The 14,259-nt window shown below is 39.4% G+C and overlaps 1 pseudogene; it reads right to left on the bottom strand.

Annotated features, from left to right (window-relative positions):
- The window catches only part of LOC124974814 (rap guanine nucleotide exchange factor 2-like), a 172,762-nt pseudogene that overhangs the window by 39,503 nt on the left and 119,000 nt on the right, over positions 1-14,259 (bottom strand).

Genomic DNA, 14,259 nt, shown 5'->3' with positions numbered 1-14,259 from the left:
CAAAATCAACTCTAATGAAAATCAGGGGTAGGCAAGTGGCAAAACCAGGACTGAAATGAACATGATTATTTCCTATTACTTCTAAGGCAGCTCAGTCATAACACTCAAGACATCACACTAATGTACAATGTCACATCGCTACCTGAGCAGATCCTCTTAAGCCAATAAAATCGTGCACAGAAAACTTGTAGACACTCACTTATATGGTTTCTGAGGCAAGATAATCCAAGTCTTGTCAAGCATTTTCTTTAGCTTGTTCCTTCCCTGACAGTGTTGGCTTTAATTTTTTTATTTGCTTTTTCAAGTCCTGTCACCTGTTCTACATCTACAGCCAGGTCTGGAATGGAATAGCCACTGGCCTTTACAGTATCACCAATTTCAGGAAGGTGGGGAGCACCATTTCTTTTCTATTCTGACAATATTGTTAGAAGTTCTTTAAACAATTAAATATATAGAAAGAGAAACACCACACAATGCCAATTACAAGAAATCTTGTTTTTGCAAAACTTTGCAGGTAGAAAGAGCTTGCCTCGCACATTACTCCACCTATCTTTGTACTGCACTCATTTCATAAAATGTAAGTCCTGGGTAAAGTCAGCTCTCAGCTTTCTTTGTGCCTCCTGAGCAGAAATTACTTAGTAGGGCAGAGGGAAATGCTGTGTATTTGAGGGAACCACCTCAGTCAAGCCTCCATTTCTCTGGTCAACTGGCCTCCACACTCTCTGCAAACATTACTTCAAAACTTTCTCCTAAAAACTCTTTACCCTCCAACCTCTCACTCTCAACCAATGAACACTTCAGAGAGAAAACAGATGTCAAAGGACAAGGACTCCCTCAACTTCCCTACTCCAAAGTCCTCAGGATGTGTCCCTGTTCAAACAGGCATTTCTTCTCCTAGGGCTACTCATTGCACATGCCACTTAATTCTTGAATTCCTCTACTCCCCCCTGTCATATCTAAGGGGGCAGAACCATCAATTTTTATCAGGATTTTATTACAAAATTTCTTTTCTGTCCACTCTTTGGCAAATGGAAAAAGGGTGGAAAGTAATCACATTTTATGTTCTTCTTTTTTAACCAGAGATTTAACCCAAAGATACTTAACCACTGAGCCACATTTCCAACTATTTTTATTTTTATTTTGAGGCAGGGTCTCACTAAGTTGCTTACAGCCTCAGTAAGTTGATGAGGCTGACTTTGACCTGCAATCTTCCTTCATCAGCTTCCCAAACTGCTGAGATTACAGGCATGTGACATAATGCTGGCACGATTTATGGGGTCAAAGTTTTTAGTGTTTCATTAAGAGAAAGGAATCCTACGTCACCCTGAGAAAGGAGATTGCATAAGAGGGCAAGCTTTTACATCTTCTTTTAGTAAGCAATGGTAATTTGATGATGATAATCTCATGGAATATCTCCCTGCAGAATAAAAGTACAATCTTTATTTCAACTTTAATCATGCTGTATAGTTATGAAGCATGTGACATTTACAATGAGACTCGTAAGACATTCCCACATTTTATCATCTGCAAACTAGTGGGTAAGACTGATATTTTCGCAGCTACCTAGAAAATTAGTGTTACAACATGAGTAAGAGAGAGCAACAATGATGAGAAGTAAAGTGTTTCAAGGCCAGATAAATAATTTCTTTGAAATCTTTAAGGAAGTGTCTTTGTCTAAAATTGAAATCAATTAGTGACATTAGAAAAATTTAATCTCTTCCGAATGATTAATTTAGTAAGAAAAACTTTTCTCCATTCATGCCTTCAGTAAAAGAAGATTAGCTCCCTTGGTATACTCAAGAAAAACAAAAGAAAAAACTAAACTAATGGTCTAGAAGTTTCCACATTGGTTTCTGTGTCTTTTATGTAGCAATGAATAGGTAATGCCAATTTCTGTTTGCATACTTTGAGTAAATTATAAGATATACCCTGACATTTTGATTCCAAAAGTCCTTTCAAACAACATGAAGTGAATATATAACCCCAGTGACTCAGGAGGCTGAGACAAGAGGATTCAAAGCCAACCTCAGCAAAAGTGAGGCACTAAGCAACTCAATGAGATCCCGTCTCTAAATAAAATACAAATTAGGGCTGGGGATGTGGCTCAGTGGCTGAGTGTCCCAGAATTCAATCCCCAGTGCCCCCTGAAGAAACTAAATACATAAAAATAAAGACAATTGATGGATCAGGTGGTAATTCAGGGCAATAAATATTGATATATTTGGTTGTGCAAAATACAACTCACTGAAGCACTTATTAAAAAGTGCTATACACTGTAAATGTCTTATAAGTGGCTCACCCAGGCCATGAAGTTGAGACCTCCCTCATAAAAATCACTTGCTGACTTCAAGCAGACAGGTGGGGCTCTTATGTTATCTCAAAAACGTAAATGATTGACATTTGTATGACATATTCTTAATTCACTTGTCTCAAAGTAAACAGATTTAAGAAAATATGAATATATACATAGTCACTTAACCCAGGGAGCATGTAGTCTGTGCTGTGATTTATTGTTCAGAAGTCAGTGTTTGGGTACATTCAGAGAAATGATCCATCACTCTACTGAAATATGTGTTTTCTTTCCCCAAAAGGATTTCAAGATGCTAATAATTTGTTTTTCAGTACCAATTAGCAGCAAAGGACTGGTTGTGGCATAACCATCAGCCACCATCATCTGGATAAAATGACAAACAGGGACATTGTTCCACATAGTTCTTAAGGAAGAGAAGATGCAATCCAAACAGTACATAAGCATGAAGAAACTCATGAGCAGCAGAATGGTCCTGGAGGCCCTCTGTATAGGGGATGCTCTGTGAGAAAGACTGGTGGCATGAAGTTGCTGGAAGTGCCTCTTATGCCTGCACAAGAGGGTCACCATGTACCCACTGGAGAGTGCCATGAGCCCTATAAGGAAGTCATCCCAGAATATACCTAATATGGAGAATAAATGCTTGAGGAAGTAACTCATTGGTAAAATCATGCAAATTTCAGTAATAATCACAAGACCACGTGAGGTCACATTGTGGATGACAGTAGGAGAGATTGAGAAGTGAGCACTCAAGGACATGTAGAATACCCAGGAACACAAGGGAGCAAAGGCTCTGATGTGGGGACTTATGCTTGAACTTTGCCAGGCAGTAGCTTCTGGGGCTGAGGGTGATGGCCTGGAGGACACTCAGCAGGCAGGAGGCACAGAGGGAGAAGCCTCTCAAAAACCTGTGCAAGTAGACAACTGATCTCCATGTGATGTCATCTCAGAATCTCTCCCAAGACATAAAACTGTCTGTAGCTGTGAACCCCATGAGGATTAGCATCAGTAGGCAGATTAGGGCCAAGAGACCAGTGGGTAGGTCAGTGAGCTTGGGCCTGTGCCCAAGAATGAACAGGAAGATGTGGAAGAGAAGGAGGATGCTGCTGGCCACGATCCCAATGGCAATTTCAGACAAAAAGCCACTCCATACGGCAGCAATTCTGAATAGGTTGATTTTGCTCATCTTAAGGGAGAGGAAGCATGGACTAAACATCTGTGGAGAAGCAGAAGAATAATTCTGTATGAAAAATACGACTGCCTTCATCAATCACCAACAACACTGCTCACTTCAGCAAAATATGTGGTCAACCTCCATACGATCTTTTTCACTTTCCATAAATATCAGCTTCACGTCCTCTAGAAGTCATCTCCATTCTCCTGTCCCACCTCTTCCAGATCAGGGCAGGATTATGGATCCCATAGGACACAAGTGTCCTATACATTAGAAATCGCCATATATTATGGGAAATGCTTTCTTCTTATTACTTTGTTGGTGAGTTTTTCAGAAGAGCAATGTCTGACTTGGTTTTCATCTGCATCGACTTAGGCACAACTGGAGAGTTCATGATTTACAAATTCTGGTGAATCGAATGAAGAGGATTGCAAACAAGTGGAAAGAAGGCTCTCTGAAGCAGAGTCTAAGTAGATTAGATTTGCACAAGTTTATGGTAATTCAGTGCTATCTTTATTAAAGTTTAACTATTCTTTTATTTTTTCTTTCTTTTGGATACTGGGAATTGAACCCAGGGGCCCCCCACCACTGAGTAACATCCCCAGCACTCCTTGGTATTTTATTTAGAGACAGGGTCTCCCTGATTTGCTCAGGACCTTGCTTTTGCTGAGGCTGGCTTTGAACTTGCGATCCTCCTTCCTTAGCCTCCTGAGCTGCTGTGATTACAGGTGTGTGTCACTGAGCCTGGCTATTCTTAATATGTTAAGAGAACAGATGTTGATAAGTGTGGAATCTGAAGCTTGATCACTTGAATTGATATCTGTGATCTGCTATTTACTATCAGAATGACCTTGAGTAGTCTACAAACTGAACTCGAGTCGTATCACCTATAAAATGTGGACAGTCATATCACTACATCCTAGACATATTATGTGTGAAAGATTAAGAATACAAACCTGTCGGGGTTTCGGCCGGACCCCTGGCCCTAGGTGTGGCAAGGCTAAGATGGCGCCTGGCAGGCTGCCAGTGCGGTTGGCTCTTGCATAAACAACTGACATTATTTTGAGGAAGTTCCAGGGATTGGCTGAGCTCCCTGATGGACAGTACAGGTCCACTGTATGCCTGCCTTTGCTGCCTGTATCTGTGAATGCTCTCCCCTCGTGCAAAAATGCTGATTGGTTACAGTACTGTAGATATTGGAGTGTAAGTTCCTCAAAGAAAGGAACAAAGAAAGAACTATGAGGAAGTAAGCGCGCAAAATAAAGAGCTCAAAAGAACCAGGTTTGCGTCTCGTTTCTCTGCGGGCAGGGAGCGCGACACAAACCAAACAAGTATTTCTATAAAGCTCTCTATTGAAATGTTGGCAATTACTTTTATCATTATAGTCCCTCATACATGTGAGTTAATACTTACTGCATTTTTTTTTTTTTGGTGTCAGGGATTGAACCCAAGGGCACTTAACAACTGAGCCACATCCCCAGTCCTTTTTTATTCTTTATTTACAGACAGAGTCTCACTAAGTTGCTGAGGGCCTTGATAAGTAGCTTACACTGACCACCAACTTGCAATCCTCCTGCATCATTCTCCTGAGCCACTGGGATGACAGGCATGAACCACCCACCTGGCAATGCATTTCTTTTTAATAATTGATCAGCTTTCTACCATCATAAAACAGAGAGAACAAAATATTACCAAAATAGAATACTTTGGCAATCTCTGTACAGAGAACTCTGATGGATGTTCAGGTATTTCCTTTGAATGCTCCTAGATAGCTATACATATCACACATTTTTTTATTATCAGGATGGAATAATTACCCTAGGTGAGCTGAGTCTATCAAATATAAGCAGGAAGTTCATTTTTTTTCTATTTGAGCAAGTAGAATAAGAGGGTAAACAGAAGCATACTTTAAATAGATTCAGGTCATTTCATTTTAACATTTTAATAAAAGGACAAGTATACAAAGCAACCCTGAAGGATGGGTCTCCATGGGACCCTAAACTTTCACCTCTGCTTCAAGGAAGCATGTATTTCTCCACACTTAAAAGGCTAAAGAAAAAAATTTAGACTAGAAAACTTGGAGAGGATGTACTTATAAAATATATCCTGGAGAGAGCTGTACGAGGCAGGTAGGAGTTAATCACCTTCCCCCATGGTGTAGATCAGGGAAAGGGTCACAATGAAATGCAATCACAAGCCACCATGTGTCTTTCCTATAGTGTCAGAAGAGATCACAAAAAATATTTTTCTCGTCATCCAGTGGTCTACATTTTGTCTGTTGTGTGTGTGTGTGCGTGTGTGTATGTGTGTGTGTGTGTGTATGCTGAGGATGGAACCCAGATAGCACTGAGCCACATTCCCAGCCCATGGCCCCACTGTTGGTCACTTAACTGCATCAGTGAAATATACACATAGGAAATACCCGGTTCAAGGCAGGCATGGTGGCACACACCTGTGATTCCAGCAGCTTGGGAGGCTGAGGCAGAAGGATTGCAAGTTCAAAGCCAGCCTCAGCAACATAGTGAGGCCCTTTCTCTAAATCAAATAAATAAATTAAAAGGGCTGGGGATGTTGCTCAGTGGTTAGGCACCCCTGGGTTTAATCCCTGATACAGAAAAAAAATAGAAATCACAATAAAATAAAATAAAACTTTTGGTGGGGCCGTGCAATATAAAACCAGGTAAATTGTGACATAAACACCATAAAATATGAGGAGGGAAGGAATAAGGAGAGATCTACACAAGTGAAGTCAACTTGCTTTTAGTTTAAAATAGCCCATCTGCCCATGTGTTATGAACGTCTCATAAAAAAAGATTCATAAAAGACAAAGCAAAAGTAATCAACATATACCACTACAAAAAAATCTTCAAATTACAAAGGAAGACAGAAAAAGACACAGTGTCACAAAACAACCAGAAAACAAGTAACCAAATGTCAAAAATGAGTTCTTGCCTAGTACTAAAGACTTTGAATGTAAATGGCTGAATCATCTAATAAGGAGACAGAGGGGTTGAATAAATACGAAAAGCAAGGCTCAACGATATGCTACCTACAAGACACTCATTTATCTTTAAGGACGTTCATGAGCTAATCTCAATGAAAATGCTAACAGAGAACTTGGGCGCTCCTAAAACACTTCAGGTCAAAAAGTGTCCCAAGATAAAAAGAAGGTCATTATCTGTTACCCAGGGGTCAATCAAAGAGGATATGACAATCATATGTATACCTAACATTGGGATGCCTAAGTACATGAAGAAAAACTAATAGTAATGAAGGAGAATTAGAAAGGAATGTACTAGAAGAATTCAACACCCTACATTAGATAATCTATAGACCTAGACATGAAAACCATAAGGAAACACTGAATCTGAATGAGATCTTTATTACGATCTGGAGATGAGATGTACCCCAAAGGTTCCATGGTGAGGGCGGGGACTTGGTCCCCAGTGTGGTAATGTTCAGAGGTGGGGCATCAGGGAGGTGACTGGATCATGAGGGCCATGGACATATCAATGAATGGATCCCTGAAGGATTCAGGAAGTGAGGACTGGAGGTCACCAGACCAAGCTGAGGGGAGTGGACCCTGGAGCACATGCCTTTGGGATGGCCCCTTAATCTTCTTCTCTGCCTCCTGTCATGAGCGGAGCCTCTCCTTTCTACCATGATGGTCACCCTCACCCCTGGCCCAGAACAATGAGGCCAACTCACTATAGACTGAGACTGCAATCCTAGACAAAATTTCCCCCTTGAAGTTGTTTGTGGCAGGTATTTTGGTCACAGGGATGAAGAAGTAGTACATGTTTAAACCAGATAGACCTAACAGATGTAGATGGAACGTCAGATTTAAGAGTGACTGAAAGCACATTCTTCTCAATCACACAGAACATTCTCCAGGAGAGATCACCAGAGCCACAAGACCAGTATTTGAAAATCCAAGATTGACATCATGGCCAGTGTCTTTCCTATCCACAATGGTGTGTTACTGGAGACCAAGAGAGGTAAATGGAGAGAGTCACAAGTATCGCCACACATGGCCTGAGGACATGCATTATTAGGTATCCTTAAGTAGTCACACCATCATGCAATTGTGTCAGTGTGTGAATGTCATAAGGTACATTTGCACAACCTAGACAGCCTAGGTCTGTCACAAAACATGGCCGCTGAAGATCTCTGGTTGATACAAATTGTACGAGACTGCTGCTATTGTACACAGCATAGGGTTTTAAAATGAAAGTTTATGTTTATAACAGATGTGTAATCTAAAATAACAATAAAAACTATAATACAAACCAGTCACCATAATACAAAAATATAATAAACACATAAACCAGTAACATATCACTTGTTATCAAGTATTTCAAACTATATATAACTATATGTACTATGTACTTTTATAACTGGCTGACATAGATTTATCTACATGGGCATGATCAAAATAAAAAATAATAAATTGCACTACAATGTTATGTCAGCAGGGTGACAGGATATTTTCAGGTCCATTAGAATCTAATCAGTTCTATTAATATTTACCTCATATATATAAGTGTTCTGATGGTAGGTATATCTAAAATTATAATTATTATGGAACCTTCTTTGTATACATGGTCCGCCCTTGACCATAACATTATATGGTGCATGACTATAACTTATTAGAGCTTAATATCCAAAATATGGAAGGAAGTCATAAAATTCAATAGCAAAAACCATATAGATGATCACCCCTCCTAAAAATACGAAAAATGGGAAATACCTTTTTCAAAGAAGAAAGGTACATCAAAAGACCACTAACCATCACTACACAAATAAATACCACAATCAGGTATCACCTCACACCCTCAGAAAGTGTATTACCAAAAAGACAAGAGATCAGGATTGCTGAGGATGTGGAGGAGAGAGAAGGCTAGGGAACCACTGGAGAGGGTGTTAAACTCATGGTCATTATGGAAAACAGAATGGAGATTCCTCAATAAATTAAATCATCAGGTTAAATATTTTCAGCATACTAAATTATCTTGTTAATTCTGCATTATACCTGAAAAAGGTATGCCCAGCATGGTAGTGCATGCCTGTAATCCTAGCTGCTCAGGAGGCTGAAGCAGGAGGATAGCACATGTGAGGCCAGCCTCAACTTAGTGAGACCCAGTCTCAAAATTAAAAAAAAAAAGAACTGGGGATGTGGCTCAGTGGATAAACACCCCTGGGTTCAATCCCCAGTACCTGCTACCAAAAGAAAACAAAAAAATTAAAAAGAAACAAAAAAATATATATAGATCATTTTTTACAATTTCAGTTTTTTTTTAGTTGTAGTTCTTTACATATTCTACATATTAACCACTTTTCATATTTGTTTGTATTTTCACCCATTCTGTAAGCTCCCTATTTATTCTATTCACTATATCTTTTCATGAATAGAAGTTTCTAATGTTTATCTAGTCCTATTTATCTACTGTATTTTTGTTCCCTTTCCTTGGTATTATTATATCCAAGAAAGTTTTGTCAAATCCAACTTCATTGTTTTCCTATATATATATTTTTTTTAAATTAAGTTTTAAAATTTTTACAGACTGCATTTTGATTCACTGTACACAAATGAGGTACATCATTTCATTTCTATGATTGTGCATGATGTAGATACACACCATTCATGTAATCATACCTGTACACAGGGTAGTGATGTCTGTCTTATTCCACCATTTTTCATACTCTCTCCCTCTCTTTTCCCTCTATGTAATCTGAAGTTCCTCCATTCTTCTCTCAGATAGAGCACTTATCTCCAAAATTTATAAAGAATTTATAAAACTTTACACCAAAAATACAAAGAACCCAATCAATAAATGGGCCAAGGAACTGGACAGACACTTTACAGAAGAATACATACAGATGATTAATAAATACATGAAAAAGTGTTCAACATTTTTAGTAATTAGAGAAATGCAAATTAAAACAACTCTAAGATTTCATCTTACTCCAATTAGAATGGCTATTATCAAAAACACAAGTAATAACAGATGGTGTGGATGTGGGGAAAATGCACACTTGTACATTGTGGGTGGAGTTGCAAATTGGTGCAGCAGCTCTGGAAAGCAGTGTCGAGAATCCTCAGAAAACTTGGAGTGAACCCACCTTGTGACCCAGCTGTCCCACTCCTTGGCCTATACCCAAAGGACTTGAAATCAGCATACTATGGTAACACAGCCACGTGATGTTTATAGCAGCTCAATTCACAGTAGCTAGATTGTGGATCCTAGATCTGGTGATTGGAGTCTTCCTCTCACTGCTTCCTGATCATCTCGGAAGCTTTCTTCTACCACACTCTTTTGCCCTGATGTTGCCTCAGCTTGAGCCCCAAGGAACAAAGATGACTTTCTGTGGACCTCTGAACCTGTGAGCCCTCAAATAAACATTTCCTCCTCTAAAATTTCCTGGTTGTGTCCTTTAGTTACAGCAGCAAAAGACTGATCAAACACCCTGATAAGGGGCTTTTGAAGAAAACTCTTTTTCAAATGAGTGATGTCTGCCCTGAGTTTGTTAGCAGAAACAAAACATCTCCACTCTTTTCTGTTTGGACACAATTCCACTTTGAGTATGTAGTCTCCCATATTTAAAGTTAAAAAAATTCAGCTGAGAAACCCGAGCAGAATATCCAATCATTACTTTCTACTACCTGGTGTAAAAAATAAATGGGATGTTTTGGGGAAAAAAAAAATCTTTATGATGGAATTCTATTTCTTGACTTACAAAAATTAGGGTATAGCAAAGAGAAAGGCATGTCTCCATAAATCAATAGGTATAGCAGTCAACTGCTCTACCACAGCCAACCCCAGAAGCCACCCAGGGAATGGGTATGCAGAGAGGAATGGGAACCAGGAAAACAAATGGCAGAGACCTGGCCAGGGAATAGGGTGGAAGCCCAGTCCGCCAAAAGTTGAGGTGTGACTGGGCCAAGGAAGGGCCACATATCAGAATGTCCACTTTACAGCATAGGAAGCTGTGTGTCTCCCATCTAGATAAAAAATGCCCAGTAACATATATGTCATAGTGTCACTACTGTTCATTTTAAATTCTTACCTTTTTTTCTTCCCTCTCTGTACGAGGCTGAACAGCTATTAACATGTGTTAAAGTTTGCTGTAGGTTTCTTCTGCTGTTTCCAATCCTCTCTCGGCCCATCCATGTGAAGTTTCAGATTATAGATACTGTAGTTTGCATTTCCTGTTTTTCTATTTAGTTCCTAATATATTCCCATCTCTCTGAATGTGATGACATTTCATCCTTTGTATCTGAATTATTTTATCTTTTATATCTGGATTGTTTTTTAACCCTTTCTATCTGGGTTGAGTATAATTAATTGTTGAATATAAGGTTGAATTTTGTATAGGCCACACTGGATTCTGAAGCACAACAGTATATAGTTTCCATCAGAGGAGGGACAGGCCTCCTCCTACCTGCACTAGGGAGGGTGAGGGCTGTCATTCAGGTTGCTCATGGAGTGCAGCACTGCTGACACTCCACCTCACCTGACAGTGATTGCCAAACCAAACTCCAACTCCATCTGTGATCTTAGTATTTATTCCAACACATTTTTTTTTGACAGCTCAATTCTGGACTTCAATTGTGCAATTACCCTCAATCCAAAACACTACCAGGTATTTAAATATATAATAACAATGACTTGGAAGATTTTTAATTTTGGTAAAACTATTAAATCCTTTCATTCCCTTTTAATTTCAGTTTAAATGCACTCACATCTTGAACCCTGACCCCACTACTTTGGAAAATCAGGGAACGCAGAGCCACAGTACCAAGGAAAGTGGTGCTCCATGTACAAATGGGCTTGGGAAGAGGATGAACATGATAAATTACTGTCAGAGATCTCAGAGCCAATGGCAACTCCCAGGGGGAGACAGGAATCTCTCAACTCAGAAAGTGGCCTGGTGAAAATCAAGTGATTTTTGATGAATCTGTCCTAGCTCAAAATGAGAGAAGTTGATACTTTCCAAATGATGGGGACCACTGTGATCACTAATACACATGTCAATTAACTTAGAGAGATGTTTGGAGCCCTGTTCTCCCTAGACTGCTGTTATCCACCAAAGCATAGGTCCAATAAAGAGGCAGGGAAATGTCCAGCTGAGGAGTCTGGTTCTGTGCTCTCCAATGGGACATCCTTCTTACAGACATGGAAATGGAGGGCCTGCAGAGAGAGAAGCTAAAGACCTCCCTTCCCTAAACCAGTACAGGTTCTATTTGGGTGCACTGAGTCTTTCCTGATACATCCATCTGGGTAAGTAGCTCTGCATCTACAGGTGTAGAACCAGTGAGCACTGGGAAGGATTAAAGTTTCTTATTGAGCTTGTTGGTATCTGCAGAAGAGACATCATCTCCAAGAGTCCTCCTCATGCCAGAAGATGTGTTCTGCCCAGCACAAGGAGGACATTTCTTTCCTAGGGTATTTATGACTTTAATTTAGATAGAGCTTAAAAATTACTCAAATTTTTGCACAGGAGACATCAATAAATTTTAGATTTTCATAAACTGTTATATTTCTGACTAGCTTCATTACTACACAAGCTACATATAAAATGTTACTCTGAGATTTTAAACATTACTTCTTCAATGTGTTTTACCCGGCAAATGACATGATTAAATTTCATGATTTTGTTAAGCCTATATAGTTCTCATTCTGTCATTATCATAATTCAAATAGAACTACTGTTGATAAAAATGACCTCTGTACTCTGTGTAATTTCTTCAAGTTTTAAAGTCTTTAGAAGGAAATGGGGTTCTATGTTCAGTAGCTAATACAGGAAGGTAACCCTGTATTACTGCCAAGTATCAACTAGGAATTTCTGATGAAGAATTTCTTGTCCCAACATAATTTCACAAGTTACAAACTAATAGAGTCATCCCTGACCCTGTGAGCTACCATTTAGGAAATTTCAAATTATAGGTGCATGATGGTGAGGTTGCAAGTACATTAAATATTTAAAACATAAAGATGGTTGTTTCCCATTTCTGGCTACAAAACACCCAGGAATATAAATTCCAAGACCTTGGGAAAACAACATATATGTTCAGTAATCTTAGCTTTTAGGATTTCAGGATTTTGCTGGGATTCCAGGTGAGCACCAATATGGCCAGTTCCCATTTCTTTACTTAAAAAAAAAAAAGAAACACTCTCTCTTCTCCCAAAACTTGGGAAGATTTATTTGAAAATATTGGTAATGTCAATATTCTGAAGCAAAAGCTATACTTAAAATTTGTTTTAGTTTACAAAGAATTTTGTCTACTTGTTACCCTATTCTCAGAAATAGGACTTCCATTCATTTGCTCCAATCTTCTCCAGGGTTTTGATTACCATATGCTGTGTGTCATTTATTTCACAGAATTCCTGTACACAGCCCTGATAGCTGGCTGCTGAGGGCTTTGTCTCCCCTGATGCACTGGCTGTTTCTTCATAGTTTTCTAGCCTGACATGGTCCATGAGACAGAGAGCATGCTGCCCAATTTATCCACGGTCTTCAAACCACCTGCCTGAAACAGAACCTGTCTCACCTCCAAGATACCTTTATCAATTTTTAAATCTGTTTCTAGGAGATGATAGAGATAATAATGATGGTAAAATTGAACTATGGCACAATAGAGCTATGTGATAATGACAAACTAGTTTGCTCTCTCATGTGTGTGAGGCTGGACATGAATTGCTAGGTGACATACATGAATCATGTTATGTACCCACCATCTGTAACCTAAAAGGTAGGCGTGATTACTTCAGCTTTCAGGAAATAGTAGTGTGCTCCCCTTCCTTCCTTCATGCTGAAATCTGTCCACCTAAGGGTCCAACCTCGCTCTGCAGCGATCAGACAGGTTTCCTCTTTCAATTCCATGCTCCAATTTCCTGCCACCACCAGTTCAGGTACATCATCAGTTTGGGGGTCCAACTGATGATGTCATATATCATCAGATTATCCAAAATTTCAGAAAATGCAGAGCGATGTAATGTCCAGTATGACTACACCTTGATTCATGTACCACAGGAGTCTTAGCTGGGTTGCCCTTTGCTCTGAGGGGTCCCCAGCCCACCCTATGGACAAGCACAGTGGAGCCTCAGATTTCTCTCTTACATGTTCGAATCCATGTGTGATGGCTTTCCTAATCTTACACTTAATGTTTCCTGCCTTTCCCTTCTTCTCCTTCAGTCTGACCTATTTCAGAAAATTATGTTATTTTCCCTCCGATTTAAGAGAATGCCAAGTCTTTTGAAGGCCTCCTGGTTTTTCTTTCTTTTTCATTGTGTGAAATATAATGTTTATACCTTGAACAAATATGTTGCGCCTAAGAGGGGTACTCAGAGAGGGTACCCTACAGTATCTGCTGATGGCAGAGAGCTTCTGTCCTGTCCCCTGGTCTCTTGTACTCTGCTGTGCTAGTCAGGTGAGAGCCTACTGAGACACAGGTAAAAGGGGACATTCTAGAGAAGTGCCTCTTTTTAGGAAGGGAGCATATTCATTAGAAGATTTTCTACTAAAATGAGCCTACTGAGACACAGGTAAAAGGGGACATTCTAGAGAAGTGCCTCTTTTTAGGAAGGGAGCATATTCATTAGAAGATTTTCTACTAAAATGACTCATTAGCCCAGAGTAGCTCTATAAATTTTTTGAAATAGCTACTTATTACATAATGTGCAGATAAATTCAAGCCATGTTGTTTGATATGTATGTTTAATGGATACAGTTGAGTGTGACTCAGAAGCTAAGAGTGTCATGACTAGAGAACTGT

This window comes from Sciurus carolinensis, unplaced genomic scaffold, assembly GCF_902686445.1.
Source record: "Sciurus carolinensis unplaced genomic scaffold, mSciCar1.2, whole genome shotgun sequence".
Lineage (NCBI taxonomy): Eukaryota > Metazoa > Chordata > Mammalia > Rodentia > Sciuridae > Sciurus > Sciurus carolinensis.
Note: the sequence above shows the minus strand (reverse complement) of the source record. Positions and strands in the feature narration are given on the sequence as shown.